Below are 17,500 nucleotides of genomic sequence, written 5' to 3'. Positions count from 1 at the left end.
GACCGCACGGTACTCCCTCCTCTCTGTCTCATATAAGGGGCAGTGGAACATCACATGCATTGGGGACTCACCCGCGGCCCCGCAGAGGCAGCCGGGGTCATCGGACAACCCTCTCTCATGCAGCTTCTCAGCGAAATCCCCATGCCCTGACAGGAACTGGACGACGTAGTGTTCTAGGAACATCCACTTCATGAGAAGCCTGTCCAGCACGTTGGGGAAGAGTCCATGAGTGTGTCTGCCGGTCGTGGATTCGTCCCACCTGGTCTGCCACTCTCGCAGCAGATACTCAATCACCTCACTGTTGAGGTCCATGTCCGAACGCCCACCATCGAAGTCCTCCGGGAAGCTATAGCCATTGATGTCGAAGCTTCTCCCTCTAGAAGCCTTGTATCGGATGTCCAGGCGTCGCATATGCAGGTCAATCGGGGGGGCGCCTGCGACGATGAGGAGGGCGTCCGTGGCGACAGTTCTGTACGCTCTAGTTACACGCAGAAGCGCCTGCCTCTGCGCCGCTTGCAAGGCTTTAAGGCCAGTTCCGGTCATCAGATCCATCCAAGCCGGAGCCGCGTATGCAACGATAGGGAGGAACAGTCCGGTGTACAAAGTCCGCAGTGCCTTGTGTCTAAGTCCCCATGTGCGTCGCGCCACCGCAGCGAGAGCGTTGATCTTTTGCAAGCCCTTATCCTTCACCTTCTTGATGTGGGTATTAATCTTCATGCCTGTGTCGAAGTGTACCCCCAAGTACCTCACGCACTCGGCCATGCGGACCTGTTTTCCTTGGACTCTAACCGCTGGTGGTCTGCTCCTCGCAAACGATCCCCTCAGCATGATCATCTCGGTCTTCTCTCCAGCCAGAGAAAGTTTCTCCCGAGAACACCAACCCTCAATCGTCGCGATCGCCGCACGCGCCCTTCCCTCAATCTCGGCTCTGGTGTTACCAGCGATGAGCAGCGAGAGATCATCAGCATACGCGAAGACCTCGTGTCCATCCCTCTCCAAGGTCATCAGGAGGTCGTCGAACACCAGGTTCCAGAAAGGGGGAGCCGCCACGGAGCCCTGCGGGCAACCCCTCGTTACGCCCTTCTCCACTCTTCCGCTCCTACCGACAAGTATGACCCGTCTGTCAGACAGGTAGTCGGATACCAGGGAATACAAGTTCCCGGGACAGTTCCTCTCCCTGAGGTAATGCATAATGCTTGGCCACCAGACGTTATCGAAAGCGCCAGCAATGTCGAACATGATCGCGAGTACATACTTGCGATCGGAGGTCTCAACACACCTTCGCATCTCAACTATCGCGTCCACCGTTGACCTGCCCCTACGGAACCCGAACTGCCGCTGTGCTGCATACCCCGGCATCATGAAAGTCTCCTCTAGTCTCCCGACCATGAGCCTCTCGAGGGACTTCCCGATCACTGACAGGAGGCATATCGGGCGATAGGATTTCGCAAGCGCCTCATCCCTGTCCGTGCCCTTAAGCAACGCGCGCACTGAGCCAACCTTCCAGACCGCGGGGAAGCACCCGAACTCCAGACAGGCGTTGAACAACTTCAAGAACTCGGCACGGAGGACGCCATATGAGGCCTTGTAAACGATAACCTCGATGAGATCGGGTCCCGGGGCCTTGCCGTTCCGGAGGGAGGCGACGGCCTCCCCGATCTCGGCGTCGGCGAACCTCGAGACATCCGGCGCCGTCGGAGGCGGCGCGAGGCGAGAGTTTCTCCTTTCAATCTGCTCCTCCGTGCTGTCAGGGGTGTCATCCGGAACAAGGGCGTTCAGGAGCTCCAGGGCGGAGTCCTCCCATGTGATCGGGCGGTCCGCGCCTACGCATCTCGTAGACAGCGCCATTTCCGGGCTGCACTTTCTCATACACGCCCTGTACACCAACCCCCACGGGTTTTCATTGCCCTCGTTGGTCACGAATTTCTGCCAGTCGGTCGTCTTGGCACGGTGGATCTCAGCCGTGTACCTGCGTCTAATCAGGAGGTATTCATTCCTCCGGGCGATCTTTCGCACCGGGTCCGTCTCAACCTGGAAGGCCTTTCTGGTCTTGTAGGTTTTCTTCTTCAGGGCCGTGAGATCTCGCGTCCACCATGGGACAGATCTATCATGTCGCTGCTTCCGCTGCAGGACAGCGTCGCAGGCAGACACGATGCAGTCCTGAATTAAGGCCGCCGCCACCTCCACCTCATCCTTGCTCCTCGGACCAAAATCCCGCAATCTGAGTCCCCTGATCTGCTGGAGGACATCCTGGAATCTCGACCAGTCCACTTCGGTCGTTCGGTAACGCTGGTGCAGCGCCGGTTCTCGGGTTCCGGTGGCCCCCGCTCGATCCGGGAATCCGACGCAGAAGGAGATAGGGTTGTGGTCACTCGTCGTCCATCCCTCATGCACAGCCCAGTCGCGGATGAGTCCGGCCGCCGCCTCCGTGGCCATAGTGACGTCGATGTTCGATTTTCCACAGTGGTTTCGGAAGGTGGGGGGGTTGTCTGGGCTATTGAGCACCACCAGGTTCTCCGACGCTATCGTTTCCTCCAGCATCACACCCCGACTGTCCAGAATCCCACTGTGCCACATGGGGGATTTAGCGTTCACGTCAGCCGCTATGATCAACCTCTGGCCGCGCAGTTCATGGCAGATGTCATGTATCAGGCTGAGATAGCGGTCGATGTCATGCGAGAACCTAAAGTAGATGCTGGCCAGATATATCCTTCCAGCAGCGCCCGAGATCTCAACACATGTACAGTACTCACTGGACAGGCGAGCAAGCTTCAGAACGTTGAGCCCTGGGTTACGTACGGCTATTGCCGCCATCACGTGAGACTGTGGTTTTCCCCCGGTGACAGTGAGACAGCCCCTGAGTCCCAGAAGTCGACCTCTGACATTGTATGGTTCCTGCATTAGCAAGATGTCAATGTCCTCGTCGTTCATCACTCTCCGCATCTCCAGCGAGACGTTGTGCGATCCCCGCATGTTATGTTGCGCGATTTTTAGCTCCCGGCCATTTATGGTGATATTATTGGCCATAGTCGGTTCTAGAAAGGACCTGGTTGATCGCGGCTTTGTATGCGGGACATTCATTGCTCTTCACGGAGTGGTGGTGGTCTCTTCCAAACCTCTGGCAGTTCGAGCAGACTGCCAATGAGCTTTTGTTTGGGCAGTCCTTGAAGCTGTGCCCCGCGGTTCCACAGTGTCCGCACGTCTCCTTTTCCGCTCGGCAGTACTTAGATGTGTGTCCGAATGCCTGACATTTGTAGCATCGTGTGGCAGCAATGTAATCTTGCGCATTGCAACGGCTCCAGCCGATGTACAATGATTCCTTTTTGAGCAGATAATTTCTAGCTTCGTTTGAGACCTCAAGGATGGTGTTACATGTTTCTTTGTTTTTGTCCCCGGATTTGAAAGCAACCCTCATTTGTTGTCTCATTCGTGTTCTTCCTTCCTGATCCACGTTCTGCTCAACGATGGTGTCCAGCAGAGTCTCATCCGTGAGCATCCTTGGGGTGTTGTACAGGATGACCCGTGGGCTCTTTTTCTGAGGTGCGCCAACCACCAGTCCAGCTTCCCTGAGTTTCTCATTACCCAGGAGTGCAGTCACGTCGCTCGTTTTGGCCGTCTCGACAATAATTCCGTTCCCCTGGATTCCCCGTACGCCCACCACTTGAAGTCCATCACGTGCCGGGGATATGAGTTTCTGCACCGCTTCCTTTGTCGCCTCACTAGACACGAATGCTTTTGTGTCCTTAGGTACAATGGTTATTACATTAGGAGGGTTTCGCTTTAAGTTAGAGGCCATCGCGGATTTGGATCTCAGCCCAACCCGTTCCGCATATGTAGTGGATCCTCTGGGGGCTGTGGTCGTTGCTGTGGCGAACCCCTTCTCGGCCTTCTCAACGGTGGTCTCGAAGGTCCTCCGCTGTTGAGCAGTTTCCCCCTTAAGCGCGGCAACTTGTCCCTCGAGGTGGCTGTTCTGGATCAGTGCCTCATTTAGAACGCCCTGAAGCTTGTAAAATTTGCCAAGGACGGCTTCTGTGGTCTTGCAGTCGATGGAGTTGTCCGGATCATGGAGGAAGGCCATTACACTCCTGAAGATTTTCTCCGACCTTGCCTTCAGGGAGAGAGTGGTTTCTGAGTCAGCCTTCTGTTGTTTTGCTTCATCGGTGTCAGTCTCGTGCTCCGTCAGGGCCTTAGGAGGAGAACCCTTTTTCTTTCTTTTCGTTTTCCCCGTCCGTCCATCAGCGGTCGCCGTTGTGGGCCCCGCATCACCGCTGCCCGAGCTCCTCCTCTTTCGTTTCTCCTTTCCCTTGGTCTTCCTCCTCCTGTTCGTCACTTCCTCAGAGTCGGAGCTCTCGAAGTCCATTTCTATAACCGTGTCAGCCGAAGAGCTGTCCTCGGATTCGTACGGAGATTTTCGTGTGATTGCCAGGATTTCTGAACTCAATCGAGAGTAAAAGGGCGTAAAGAGGTCAAAGGAGCAAAAGGGGTACACGAGGCACAAGGGGCGCGATGGGCAGAAGGGACGAAAACGGCGAAAAGCGCGAGGAAAGAAGTGAAAACGTGGAAAGGGCGTAAAAGGGCGGAAAGTGTGAAAGAGGGCGCGGAAGAGCGCGAAAGTGCGAAAAGGGGTGAAAAGGAGCTAAAGGAGCGAAAAGGAGTGAAAAGGAGCAAAAAAGAGCAAAGGTGGAACTCGTGGAACTAATGAGGTTCGTGGAACTAGTGGAACCAGTTCACTGCGCGCCGCGAGATGGGGCAGAAATCGGGGAACTCGTGGAACTAGTGGATCTAGTTCACGAGGGCGTCAAGAGATGGAGCCACCGGCGGTGGAAGTCGCCAGATCGTGGAACTAGTGGAACTAGTCCTCGGGGGCGCCGCAAGATGGAGCCACTGGAGGTGGAAGTCGTGGAGCTAGTTCAAGAGGGCGCCAAGAGATGGAGCCACCGGCGGTGGAAGTCCTCGGATCGTGGGACTAGTAGATCTAGTTCACGAGGGCGCCACAAGATGGAGCCACTGAAGATGGAAGTCGTGGAACCAGTGGAACACGTCGAACTACTTCCTGGGGGCACCGCAAGATAAATTCTCGCCAATGAGAGCGAATGAGGGCGTCCAAGATGGCCGTCGCTGCAGCCACGTGGCGACCGAAGTTAATTTCCACTAATTAACAGCACTGGAACGGGCCACACGCGTAATTGTTTGTGTGTCTGTTGTCTTTGGTGTAATTAACACTGCACGAATGTTTTTCAGTCGCCTGACTGCTCCTCTCCGTCTTCGTGTCTTGAAAATCTGCTGACAGGCTGGCAATATGCCGCCGTGCACGTGGTCAGCACTTCAACAGCGAATATCTTCCTCCAGACACTGTTCTCGGCGTAATCTCTGTCTCACTTTATTCACTGTATTACTCTGAGTGTCCTCGATAACTATTTGCACTTGAAATAACTGTTTTTCCGCAGGAAAGACGATAATATCACGGAGCGATGTAACAACGCGTGTGTGCTATTGGCCACCTAGCGGAGCAATCAAAAGGTAGGGACAGAGGGAAACTCGTTAATCCAAACACGCGCATCGCAAACATATCCGGGGACGATCTAGCTAACAGTACAGACCAAAACTGACTCCCGCCGTTTACCCGCACGACCGATAGAACACGATTAGTACACGTCGAAATATAACTCGGAAAATTATTTCTCAATAACTCGATAAATACTCATCCGAGCGCTTTCATACTTGATATTTGTCTTCCAAATGCTTTACCACACGATGATCTAATATTTATAATTGTCCGAGTAAGCCGGAAAGATAAGTTTACTCTTGGCGGTCGGAGCAATATTTCACAAAAACTGGAGCAATACGCGTCCGAGAGCTTTGAAACTCGAGAAATATTGATGACAAGCGGTATCGTGCGTGGATATAACGATTAAAGTCGTGCGGGAGCTCGGGGAGAAAAGTTTACTCTTGGCGGTTGGACTTAGAAAAATTTCGCTCGAGCTCCTTCGCAGGGCGATACGACGCGCCTCGGCGCGCGAACGATTCGTTCGAGCGGCCGAGCAAGCGATGCGCTCCGAACATTATTCTCAGTTTATTCGATAAATACTCATCCGAGCGCTTTCATACTTGATATTTGTCTTCGAAATGCTTTACCACACGATGATCTAATATTTATAATTGTCCGAGTAAGCCGGAAAGATAAGTTTACTCTTGGCGGTCGGAGCAATATTTCACAAAAACTGGAGCAATACGCGTCCGAGAGCTTTGAAACTCGAGAAATATTGATGACAAGCGGTATCGTGCGTGGATATAACGATTAAAGTCGTGCGAGAGCTCGGGGAGAAAAGTTTACTCTTGGCGGTTGGACTTAGAAAAATTTCGCTCGAGCTCCTTCGCACGGCGATACGACGCGCCTCGGCGCGCGAACGATTCGTTCGAGCGGCCGAGCAAGCGATGCGCTCCGAACATTATTCTCAGTTTATTCGATAAATACTCATCCGAGCGCTTTCATACTTGATATTTGTCTTCGAAATGCTTTACCACACGATGATCTAATATTTATAATTGTCCGAGTAAGCCGGAAAGATAAGTTTACTCTTGGCGGTCGGAGCAATATTTCACAAAAACTGGAGCAATACGCGTTCGAGAGCTTTGAAACTCGAGAAATATTGATGACAAGCGGTATCGTGCGTGGATATAACGATTAAAGTCGTGCGGGAGCTCGGGGAGAAAAGTTTACTCTTGGCGGTTGGACTTAGAAAAATTTCGCTCGAGCTCCTTCGCACGGCGATACGACGCGCCTCGGCGCGCGAACGATTCGTTCGAGCGGCCGAGCAAGCGATGCGCTCCGAACATTATTCTCAGTTTATTCGATAAATACTCATCCGAGCGCTTTCATACTTGATATTTGTCTTCGAAATGCTTTACCACACGATGATCTAATATTTATAATTGTCCGAGTCAACCGGAAAGATAAGTTTACTCTTGGCGGTCGGAGCAATATTTCTCAAAAACTCGAGCAATACGCGTCCGAGCTCATTGAAACTCGAGAAATATTGATGACAAGCGGTATCGTGCGTGGATATAACGATTAAACTCGTGCGAGAGCTCGGGGAGAAAAGTTTACTCTTGGCGGTTGGACTTAGAAAAATTTCGCTCGAGCTCCTTCGCACGGCGATACGACGCGCCTCGGCGCGCAAACGATTCGTTCGAGCGGCCGAGCAAGCGATGCGCTCCGAACATTATTCTCAGTTTATTCGATAAATACTCATCCGAGCGCTTTCATACTTGATATTTGTCTTCGAAATGCTTTACCACACGATGATCTAATATTTATAATTGTCCGAGTAAGCCGGAAAGATAAGTTTACTCTTGGCGGTCGGAGCAATATTTCTCAAAAACTGAAGCAATACGCGTCCGAGAGCTTTGAAACTCCAGAAATATTGATGACAAGCGGTATCGTGCGTGGATATAACGATTAAAGTCGTGCGGGAGCTCGGGGAGAAAAGTTTACTCTTGGCGGTTGGACTTAGAAAAATTTCGCTCGAGCTCCTTCGCACGGCGATACGACGCGCCTCGGCGCGCGAACGATTCGTTCGAGCGGCCGAGCAAGCGATGCGCTCCGAACATTATTCTCAGTTTATTCGATAAATACTCATCCGAGCGCTTTCATACTTGATATTTGTCTTCGAAATGCTTTACCACACGATGATCTAATATTTATAATTGTCCGAGTAAGCCGGAAAGATAAGTTTACTCTTGGCGGTCGGAGCAATATTTCACAAAAACTGGAGCAATACGCGTCCGAGAGCATTGAAACTCGAGAAATATTGATGACAAGCGGTATCGTGCGTGGATATAACGATTAAACTCGTGCGAGATCTCGGGGAGAAAAGTTTACTCTTGGCGGTTGGACTTAGAAAAATTTCGCTCGAGCTCCTTCGCACGGCGATACGACGCGCCTCGGCGCGCGAACGATTCGTTCGAGCGGCCGAGCAAGCGATGCGCTCCGAACATTATTCTCAGTTTATTCGATAAATACTCATCCGAGCGCTTTCATACTTGATATTTGTCTTCGAAATGCTTTACCACACGATGATCTAATATTTATAATTGTCCGAGTAAGCCGGAAAGATAAGTTTACTCTTGGCGGTCGGAGCAATATTTCACAAAAACTGGAGCAATACGCGTTCGAGAGCTTTGAAACTCGAGAAATATTGATGACAAGCGGTATCGTGCGTGGATATAACGATTAAAGTCGTGCGGGAGCTCGGGGAGAAAAGTTTACTCTTGGCGGTTGGACTTAGAAAAATTTCGCTCGAGCTCCTTCGCACGGCGATACGACGCGCCTCGGCGCGCGAACGATTCGTTCGAGCGGCCGAGCAAGCGATGCGCTCCGAACATTATTCTCAGTTTATTCGATAAATACTCATCCGAGCGCTTTCATACTTGATATTTGTCTTCGAAATGCTTTACCACACGATGATCTAATATTTATAATTGTCCGAGTAAGCCGGAAAGATAAGTTTACTCTTGGCGGTCGGAGCAATATTTCACAAAAACTGGAGCAATACGCGTCCGAGAGCTTTGAAACTCGAGAAATATTGATGACAAGCGGTATCGTGCGTGGATATAACGATTAAAGTCGTGTAAAGTCGTGCGGGAGCTCGGGGAGAAAAGTTTACTCTTGGCGGTTGGACTTAGAAAAATTTCGCTCGAGCTCCTTCGCACGGCGATCCGACGCGCCTCGGCGCGCGAACGATTCGTTCGAGCGGCCGAGCAAGCGATGCGCTCCGAACATTATTCTCAGTTTATTCGATAAATACTCATCCGAGCGCTTTCATACTTGATATTTGTCTTCGAAATGCTTTACCACACGATGATCTAATATTTATAATTGTCCGAGTAAGCCGGAAAGATAAGTTTACTCTTGGCGGTCGGAGCAATATTTCACAAAAACTGGAGCAATACGCGTCCGAGAGCTTTGAAACTCGAGAAATATTGATGACAAGCGGTATCGTGCGTGGATATAACGATTAAACTCGTGCGAGAGCTCGGGGAGAAAAGTTTACTCTTGGCGGTTGGACTTAGAAAAATTTCGCTCGAGCTCCTTCGCACGGCGATCCGACGCGCCTCGGCGCGCGAACGATTCGTTCGAGCGGCCGAGCAAGCGATGCGCTCCGAACATTATTCTCAGTTTATTCGATAAATACTCATCCGAGCGCTTTCATACTTGATATTTGTCTTCGAAATGCTTTACCACACGATGATCTAATATTTATAATTGTCCGAGTAAGCCGGAAAGATAAGTTTACTCTTGGCGGTCGGAGCAATATTTCTCAAAAACTGAAGCAATACGCGTCCGAGAGCTTTGAAACTCGAGAAATATTGATGACAAGCGGTATCGTGCGTGGATATAACGATTAAAGTCGTGCGGGAGCTCGGGGAGAAAAGTTTACTCTTGGCGGTTGGACTTAGAAAAATTTCGCTCGAGCTCCTTCGCACGGCGATCCGACGCGCCTCGGCGCGCGAACGATTCGTTCGAGCGGCCGAGCAAGCGATGCGCTCCGAACATTATTCTCAGTTTATTCGATAAATACTCATCCGAGCGCTTTCATACTTGATATTTGTCTTCGAAATGCTTTACCACACGATGATCTAATATTTATAATTGTCCGAGTAAGCCGGAAAGATAAGTTTACTCTTGGCGGTCGGAGCAATATTTCTCAAAAACTGAAGCAATACGCGTCCGAGAGCTTTGAAACTCGAGAAATATTGATGACAAGCGGTATCGTGCGTGGATATAACGATTAAAGTCGTGCGGGAGCTCGGGGAGAAAAGTTTACTCTTGGCGGTTGGACTTAGAAAAATTTCGCTCGAGCTCCTTCGCACGGCGATCCGACGCGCCTCGGCGCGCGAACGATTCGTTCGAGCGGCCGAGCAAGCGATGCGCTCCGAACATTATTCTCAGTTTATTCGATAAATACTCATCCGAGCGCTTTCATACTTGATATTTGTCTTCGAAATGCTTTACCACACGATGATCTAATATTTATAATTGTCCGAGTAAGCCGGAAAGATAAGTTTACTCTTGGCGGTCGGAGCAATATTTCTCAAAAACTGAAGCAATACGCGTCCGAGAGCTTTGAAACTCGAGAAATATTGATGACAAGCGGTATCGTGCGTGGATATAACGATTAAACTCGTGCGAGAGCTCGGGGAGAAAAGTTTACTCTTGGCGGTTGGACTTAGAAAAATTTCGCTCGAGCTCCTTCGCACGGCGATCCGACGCGCCTCGGCGCGCGAACGATTCGTTCGAGCGGCCGAGCAAGCGATGCGCTCCGAACATTATTCTCAGTTTATTCGATAAATACTCATCCGAGCGCTTTCATACTTGATATTTGTCTTCGAAATGCTTTACCACACGATGATCTAATATTTATAATTGTCCGAGTAAGCCGGAAAGATAAGTTTACTCTTGGCGGTCGGAGCAATATTTCTCAAAAACTGAAGCAATACGCGTCCGAGAGCTTTGAAACTCGAGAAATATTGATGACAAGCGGTATCGTGCGTGGATATAACGATTAAAGTCGTGCGGGAGCTCGGGGAGAAAAGTTTACTCTTGGCGGTTGGACTTAGAAAAATTTCGCTCGAGCTCCTTCGCACGGCGATCCGACGCGCCTCGGCGCGCGAACGATTCGTTCGAGCGGCCGAGCAAGCGATGCGCTCCGAACATTATTCTCAGTTTATTCGATAAATACTCATCCGAGCGCTTTCATACTTGATATTTGTCTTCGAAATGCTTTACCACACGATGATCTAATATTTATAATTGTCCGAGTAAGCCGGAAAGATAAGTTTACTCTTGGCGGTCGGAGCAATATTTCACAAAAACTGGAGCAATACGCGTCCGAGAGCTTTGAAACTCGAGAAATATTGATGACAAGCGGTATCGTGCGTGGATATAACGATTAAACTCGTGCGAGAGCTCGGGGAGAAAAGTTTACTCTTGGCGGTTGGACTTAGAAAAATTTCGCTCGAGCTCCTTCGCACGGCGATCCGACGCGCCTCGGCGCGCGAACGATTCGTTCGAGCGGCCGAGCAAGCGATGCGCTCCGAACATTATTCTCAGTTTATTCGATAAATACTCATCCGAGCGCTTTCATACTTGATATTTGTCTTCGAAATGCTTTACCACACGATGATCTAATATTTATAATTGTCCGAGTAAGCCGGAAAGATAAGTTTACTCTTGGCGGTCGGAGCAATATTTCTCAAAAACTGAAGCAATACGCGTCCGAGAGCTTTGAAACTCGAGAAATATTGATGACAAGCGGTATCGTGCGTGGATATAACGATTAAAGTCGTGCGGGAGCTCGGGGAGAAAAGTTTACTCTTGGCGGTTGGACTTAGAAAAATTTCGCTCGAGCTCCTTCGCACGGCGATCCGACGCGCCTCGGCGCGCGAACGATTCGTTCGAGCGGCCGAGCAAGCGATGCGCTCCGAACATTATTCTCAGTTTATTCGATAAATACTCATCCGAGCGCTTTCATACTTGATATTTGTCTTCGAAATGCTTTACCACACGATGATCTAATATTTATAATTGTCCGAGTAAGCCGGAAAGATAAGTTTACTCTTGGCGGTCGGAGCAATATTTCTCAAAAACTGAAGCAATACGCGTCCGAGAGCTTTGAAACTCGAGAAATATTGATGACAAGCGGTATCGTGCGTGGATATAACGATTAAAGTCGTGCGGGAGCTCGGGGAGAAAAGTTTACTCTTGGCGGTTGGACTTAGAAAAATTTCGCTCGAGCTCCTTCGCACGGCGATCCGACGCGCCTCGGCGCGCGAACGATTCGTTCGAGCGGCCGAGCAAGCGATGCGCTCCGAACATTATTCTCAGTTTATTCGATAAATACTCATCCGAGCGCTTTCATACTTGATATTTGTCTTCGAAATGCTTTACCACACGATGATCTAATATTTATAATTGTCCGAGTAAGCCGGAAAGATAAGTTTACTCTTGGCGGTCGGAGCAATATTTCTCAAAAACTGAAGCAATACGCGTCCGAGAGCTTTGAAACTCGAGAAATATTGATGACAAGCGGTATCGTGCGTGGATATAACGATTAAACTCGTGCGAGAGCTCGGGGAGAAAAGTTTACTCTTGGCGGTTGGACTTAGAAAAATTTCGCTCGAGCTCCTTCGCACGGCGATCCGACGCGCCTCGGCGCGCGAACGATTCGTTCGAGCGGCCGAGCAAGCGATGCGCTCCGAACATTATTCTCAGTTTATTCGATAAATACTCATCCGAGCGCTTTCATACTTGATATTTGTCTTCGAAATGCTTTACCACACGATGATCTAATATTTATAATTGTCCGAGTAAGCCGGAAAGATAAGTTTACTCTTGGCGGTCGGAGCAATATTTCACAAAAACTGGAGCAATACGCGTTCGAGAGCTTTGAAACTCGAGAAATATTGATGACAAGCGGTATCGTGCGTGGATATAACGATTAAAGTCGTGCGGGAGCTCGGGGAGAAAAGTTTACTCTTGGCGGTTGGACTTAGAAAAATTTCGCTCGAGCTCCTTCGCACGGCGATCCGACGCGCCTCGGCGCGCGAACGATTCGTTCGAGCGGCCGAGCAAGCGATGCGCTCCGAACATTATTCTCAGTTTATTCGATAAATACTCATCCGAGCGCTTTCATACTTGATATTTGTCTTCAAAATGCTTTACCACACGATGATCTAATATTTATAATGGTCTGGGAACGCTAGGAAAAAAGTTTACTCTTGGCGGTTGGACTTAGAAAAATTTCGCTCGGTCGGAGTTGCTCGGAATGCGCCCGGAACATTATTCTGAGTTTATTCGATAAATATTCATCCTAGAGCTTTGATACTTGATATTTATTGTTAGAATGCGTTATTATACAATGATCTAATATTTATAATGGTCTGGGAACGCTAGGAAAAAAGTTTACTCTTGGCGGTTGGACTTAGAAAAATTTCGCTCGGTCGGAGTTGCTCGCAATGCGCCCGGAACATTATTCTGAGTTTATTCGATAAATATTCATCCTAAAGCTTTGATACTTGATATTTATTGTTAGAATGCGTTATTATACAATGATCTAATATTTATAATGGTCTGGGAACGCTAGGAAAAAAGTTTACTCTTGGCGGTTGGACTTAGAAAAATTTCGCTCGGTCGGAGTTGCTCGGAATGCGCCCGGAACATTATTCTGAGTTTATTCGATAAGTATTCATCCTAGAGCTTTGATACTTGATATTTAAACTCGTGCGAGAGCTCGGGGAGAAAAGTTTACTCTTGGCGGTTGGACTTAGAAAAATTTCGCTCGAGCTCCTTCGCACGGCGATCCGACGCGCCTCGGCGCGCGAACGATTCGTTCGAGCGGCCGAGCAAGCGATGCGCTCCGAACATTATTCTCAGTTTATTCGATAAATACTCATCCGAGCGCTTTCATACTTGATATTTGTCTTCGAAATGCTTTACCACACGATGATCTAATATTTATAACGGTCTGGGAACGCTAGGAAGAAAGTTTACTCTTGGCGGTTGGACTTAGAAAAATTTCGCTCGGTCGGAGTTGCTCGCAATGCGCCCGGAACATTATTCTGAGTTTATTCGATAAATATTCATCCTAGAGCTTTGATACTTGATATTTATTGTTAGAATGCGTTATTATACAATGATCTAATATTTATAATGGTCTGGGAACGCTAGGAAAAAAGTTTACTCTTGGCGGTTGGACTTAGAAAAATTTCGCTTCGGTCGGAGTTGCTCGCAATGCGCCCGGAACATTATTCTGAGTTTATTCGATAAATATTCATCCTAGAGCTTTGATACTTGATATTTATTGTTAGAATGCGTTATTATACAATGATCTAATATTTATAATGGTCTGGGAACGCTAGGAAAAAAGTTTACTCTTGGCGGTTGGACTTAGAAAAATTTCGCTCGGTCGGAGTTGCTCGCAATGCGCCCGGAACATTATTCTGAGTTTATTCGATAAATATTCATCCTAAAGCTTTGATACTTGATATTTATTGTTAGAATGCGTTATTATACAATGATCTAATATTTATAATGGTCTGGGAACGCTAGGAAAAAAGTTTACTCTTGGCGGTTGGACTTAGAAAAATTTCGCTCGGTCGGAGTTGCTCGCAATGCGCCCGGAACATTATTCTGAGTTTATTCGATAAATATTCATCCTAAAGCTTTGATACTTGATATTTATTGTTAGAATGCGTTATTATACAATGATCTAATATTTATAATGGTCTGGGAACGCTAGGAAAAAAGTTTACTCTTGGCGGTTGGACTTAGAAAAATTTCGCTCGGTCGGAGTTGCTCGCAATGCGCCCGGAACATTATTCTGAGTTTATTCGATAAATATTCATCCTAAAGCTTTGATACTTGATATTTATTGTTAGAATGCGTTATTATACAATGATCTAATATTTATAATGGTCTGGGAACGCTAGGAAAAAAGTTTACTCTTGGCGGTTGGACTTAGAAAAATTTCGCTCGGTCGGAGTTGCTCGCAATGCGCCCGGAACATTATTCTGAGTTTATTCGATAAATATTCATCCTAAAGCTTTGATACTTGATATTTATTGTTAGAATGCGTTATTATACAATGATCTAATATTTATAATGGTCTGGGAACGCTAGGAAAAAAGTTTACTCTTGGCGGTTGGACTTAGAAAAATTTCGCTCGGTCGGAGTTGCTCGCAATGCGCCCGGAACATTATTCTGAGTTTATTCGATAAATATTCATCCTAAAGCTTTGATACTTGATATTTATTGTTAGAATGCGTTATTATACAATGATCTAATATTTATAATGGTCTGGGAACGCTAGGAAAAAAGTTTACTCTTGGCGGTTGGACTTAGAAAAATTTCGCTTCGGTCGGAGTTGCTCGCAATGCGCCCGGAACATTATTCTGAGTTTATTCGATAAATATTCATCCTAGAGCTTTGATACTTGATATTTATTGTTAGAATGCGTTATTATACAATGATCTAATATTTATAATGGTCTGGGAACGCTAGGAAAAAAGTTTACTCTTGGCGGTTGGACTTAGAAAAATTTCGCTCGGTCGGAGTTGCTCGCAATGCGCCCGGAACATTATTCTGAGTTTATTCGATAAATATTCATCCTAAAGCTTTGATACTTGATATTTATTGTTAGAATGCGTTATTATACAATGATCTAATATTTATAATGGTCTGGGAACGCTAGGAAAAAAGTTTACTCTTGGCGGTTGGACTTAGAAAAATTTCGCTCGGTCGGAGTTGCTCGCAATGCGCCCGGAACATTATTCTGAGTTTATTCGATAAATATTCATCCTAAAGCTTTGATACTTGATATTTATTGTTAGAATGCGTTATTATACAATGATCTAATATTTATAATGGTCTGGGAACGCTAGGAAAAAAGTTTACTCTTGGCGGTTGGACTTAGAAAAATTTCGCTCGGTCGGAGTTGCTCGCAATGCGCCCGGAACATTATTCTGAGTTTATTCGATAAATATTCATCCTAAAGCTTTGATACTTGATATTTATTGTTAGAATGCGTTATTATACAATGATCTAATATTTATAATGGTCTGGGAACGCTAGGAAAAAAGTTTACTCTTGGCGGTTGGACTTAGAAAAATTTCGCTCGGTCGGAGTTGCTCGCAATGCGCCCGGAACATTATTCTGAGTTTATTCGATAAATATTCATCCTAAAGCTTTGATACTTGATATTTATTGTTAGAATGCGTTATTATACAATGATCTAATATTTATAATGGTCTGGGAACGCTAGGAAAAAAGTTTACTCTTGGCGGTTGGACTTAGAAAAATTTCGCTCGGTCGGAGTTGCTCGCAATGCGCCCGGAACATTATTCTGAGTTTATTCGATAAATATTCATCCTAAAGCTTTGATACTTGATATTTATTGTTAGAATGCGTTATTATACAATGATCTAATATTTATAATGGTCTGGGAACGCTAGGAAAAAAGTTTACTCTTGGCGGTTGGACTTAGAAAAATTTCGCTTCGGTCGGAGTTGCTCGCAATGCGCCCGGAACATTATTCTGAGTTTATTCGATAAATATTCATCCTAGAGCTTTGATACTTGATATTTATTGTTAGAATGCGTTATTATACAATGATCTAATATTTATAATGGTCTGGGAACGCTAGGAAAAAAGTTTACTCTTGGCGGTTGGACTTAGAAAAATTTCGCTTCGGTCGGAGTTGCTCGTAATGCGCCTGGAACATTATTCTGAGTTTATTCGATAAATATTCAGCCTAGAGCTTTGATACTTGATATTTATTGTTAGAATGCGTTATTATACAATGATCTAATATTTATAATGGTCTGGGAACGCTAGGAAAAAAGTTTACTCTTGGCGGTTGGACTTAGAAAAATTTCACTTCGGTCGGAGTTGCACGCAATGCGCCCGGAACATTATTCTGAGTTTATTCGATAAATATTCATCCTAGAGCTTTGATACTTGATATTTATTGTTAGAATGCTTTATTATACAATGATCTAATATTTATAATGGTCTAGATACGATAGAAAGATAAGTTTACTCTTGGCGGTTGGACTTGAAAAATGTTCAAAGTACCGAGATAGTATATGAAAAGTTGAATATTTTGTGTTAAATATCCTGGAAATATAAATATTTATTGTGTTGTACAAAAAAATTTTTCATGCAAAAATTTTTCTAAGTCCCAACAGCCCCGCCGGACGGGCTGTTGCCGCGGCGGTTTGCACCCATAAGCGCGCGTGCTATTCACCGCGCGGCGCCGGCGTCCTTGCCGGCCGTTCGGTATCCTTAAGAGACTCGACGGTTCGGCGAGTCGGGCGGTTCAGCGCGCGCTTGGGGCTATTCTACGATCTCGGTCGAGAAGCAGTTCACGGCGCCTCGAGACTTCGGTCTCGACTGTTTCGTTCCGTACTTCGTTTAGAACTTTTCTCTACACAGCATTGCCACGGGTCGGTGTCTAAGACCGAATGGCCCTTATGTGGCGAGCCTCCCATCGAGGAGGTTGGTGACTTGTATGCACTGATGTGTATACTCGTACTAACTGAGCATCAACTCTTCTATCCGAGCTAAAAGTTTGAGATAGTTATGGAAAGATGTTTGAGAGAAACTAAAACTAGAAAGAAGTCAAACTTCTTGTTTGCAGAGAAACGAAAAGTAAATAAAATGAGGTTGGCTTTCGGAGGGGCATTGTTACACCCAGAGCCCAGCATGCGTCCTGTCCGCGCTTCCTCGGCACTTGTGTCGATTGTCCAGCGCCCGTGGTTACGTGCTACGTGGGATACTCGTGCTACCAGATGTTAGCTCAACCTGAGAACGCAAGGAAATATAAGAATTTGTTCTCGAGAGAAACCCAAAAGGGAAATATTAAACATGAATTTTATGCACTACACGTAATGATTTGTGATGTTATGAGAAAAATATAAACCGAGAACGCAGGAATATCTG

The sequence above is a fragment of the Lasioglossum baleicum genome, unplaced genomic scaffold, assembly GCF_051020765.1.
Source record: "Lasioglossum baleicum unplaced genomic scaffold, iyLasBale1 scaffold0055, whole genome shotgun sequence".
Taxonomy (NCBI): Eukaryota; Metazoa; Arthropoda; class Insecta; order Hymenoptera; family Halictidae; genus Lasioglossum; species Lasioglossum baleicum.
This window is presented reverse-complemented; position numbering follows the sequence as displayed.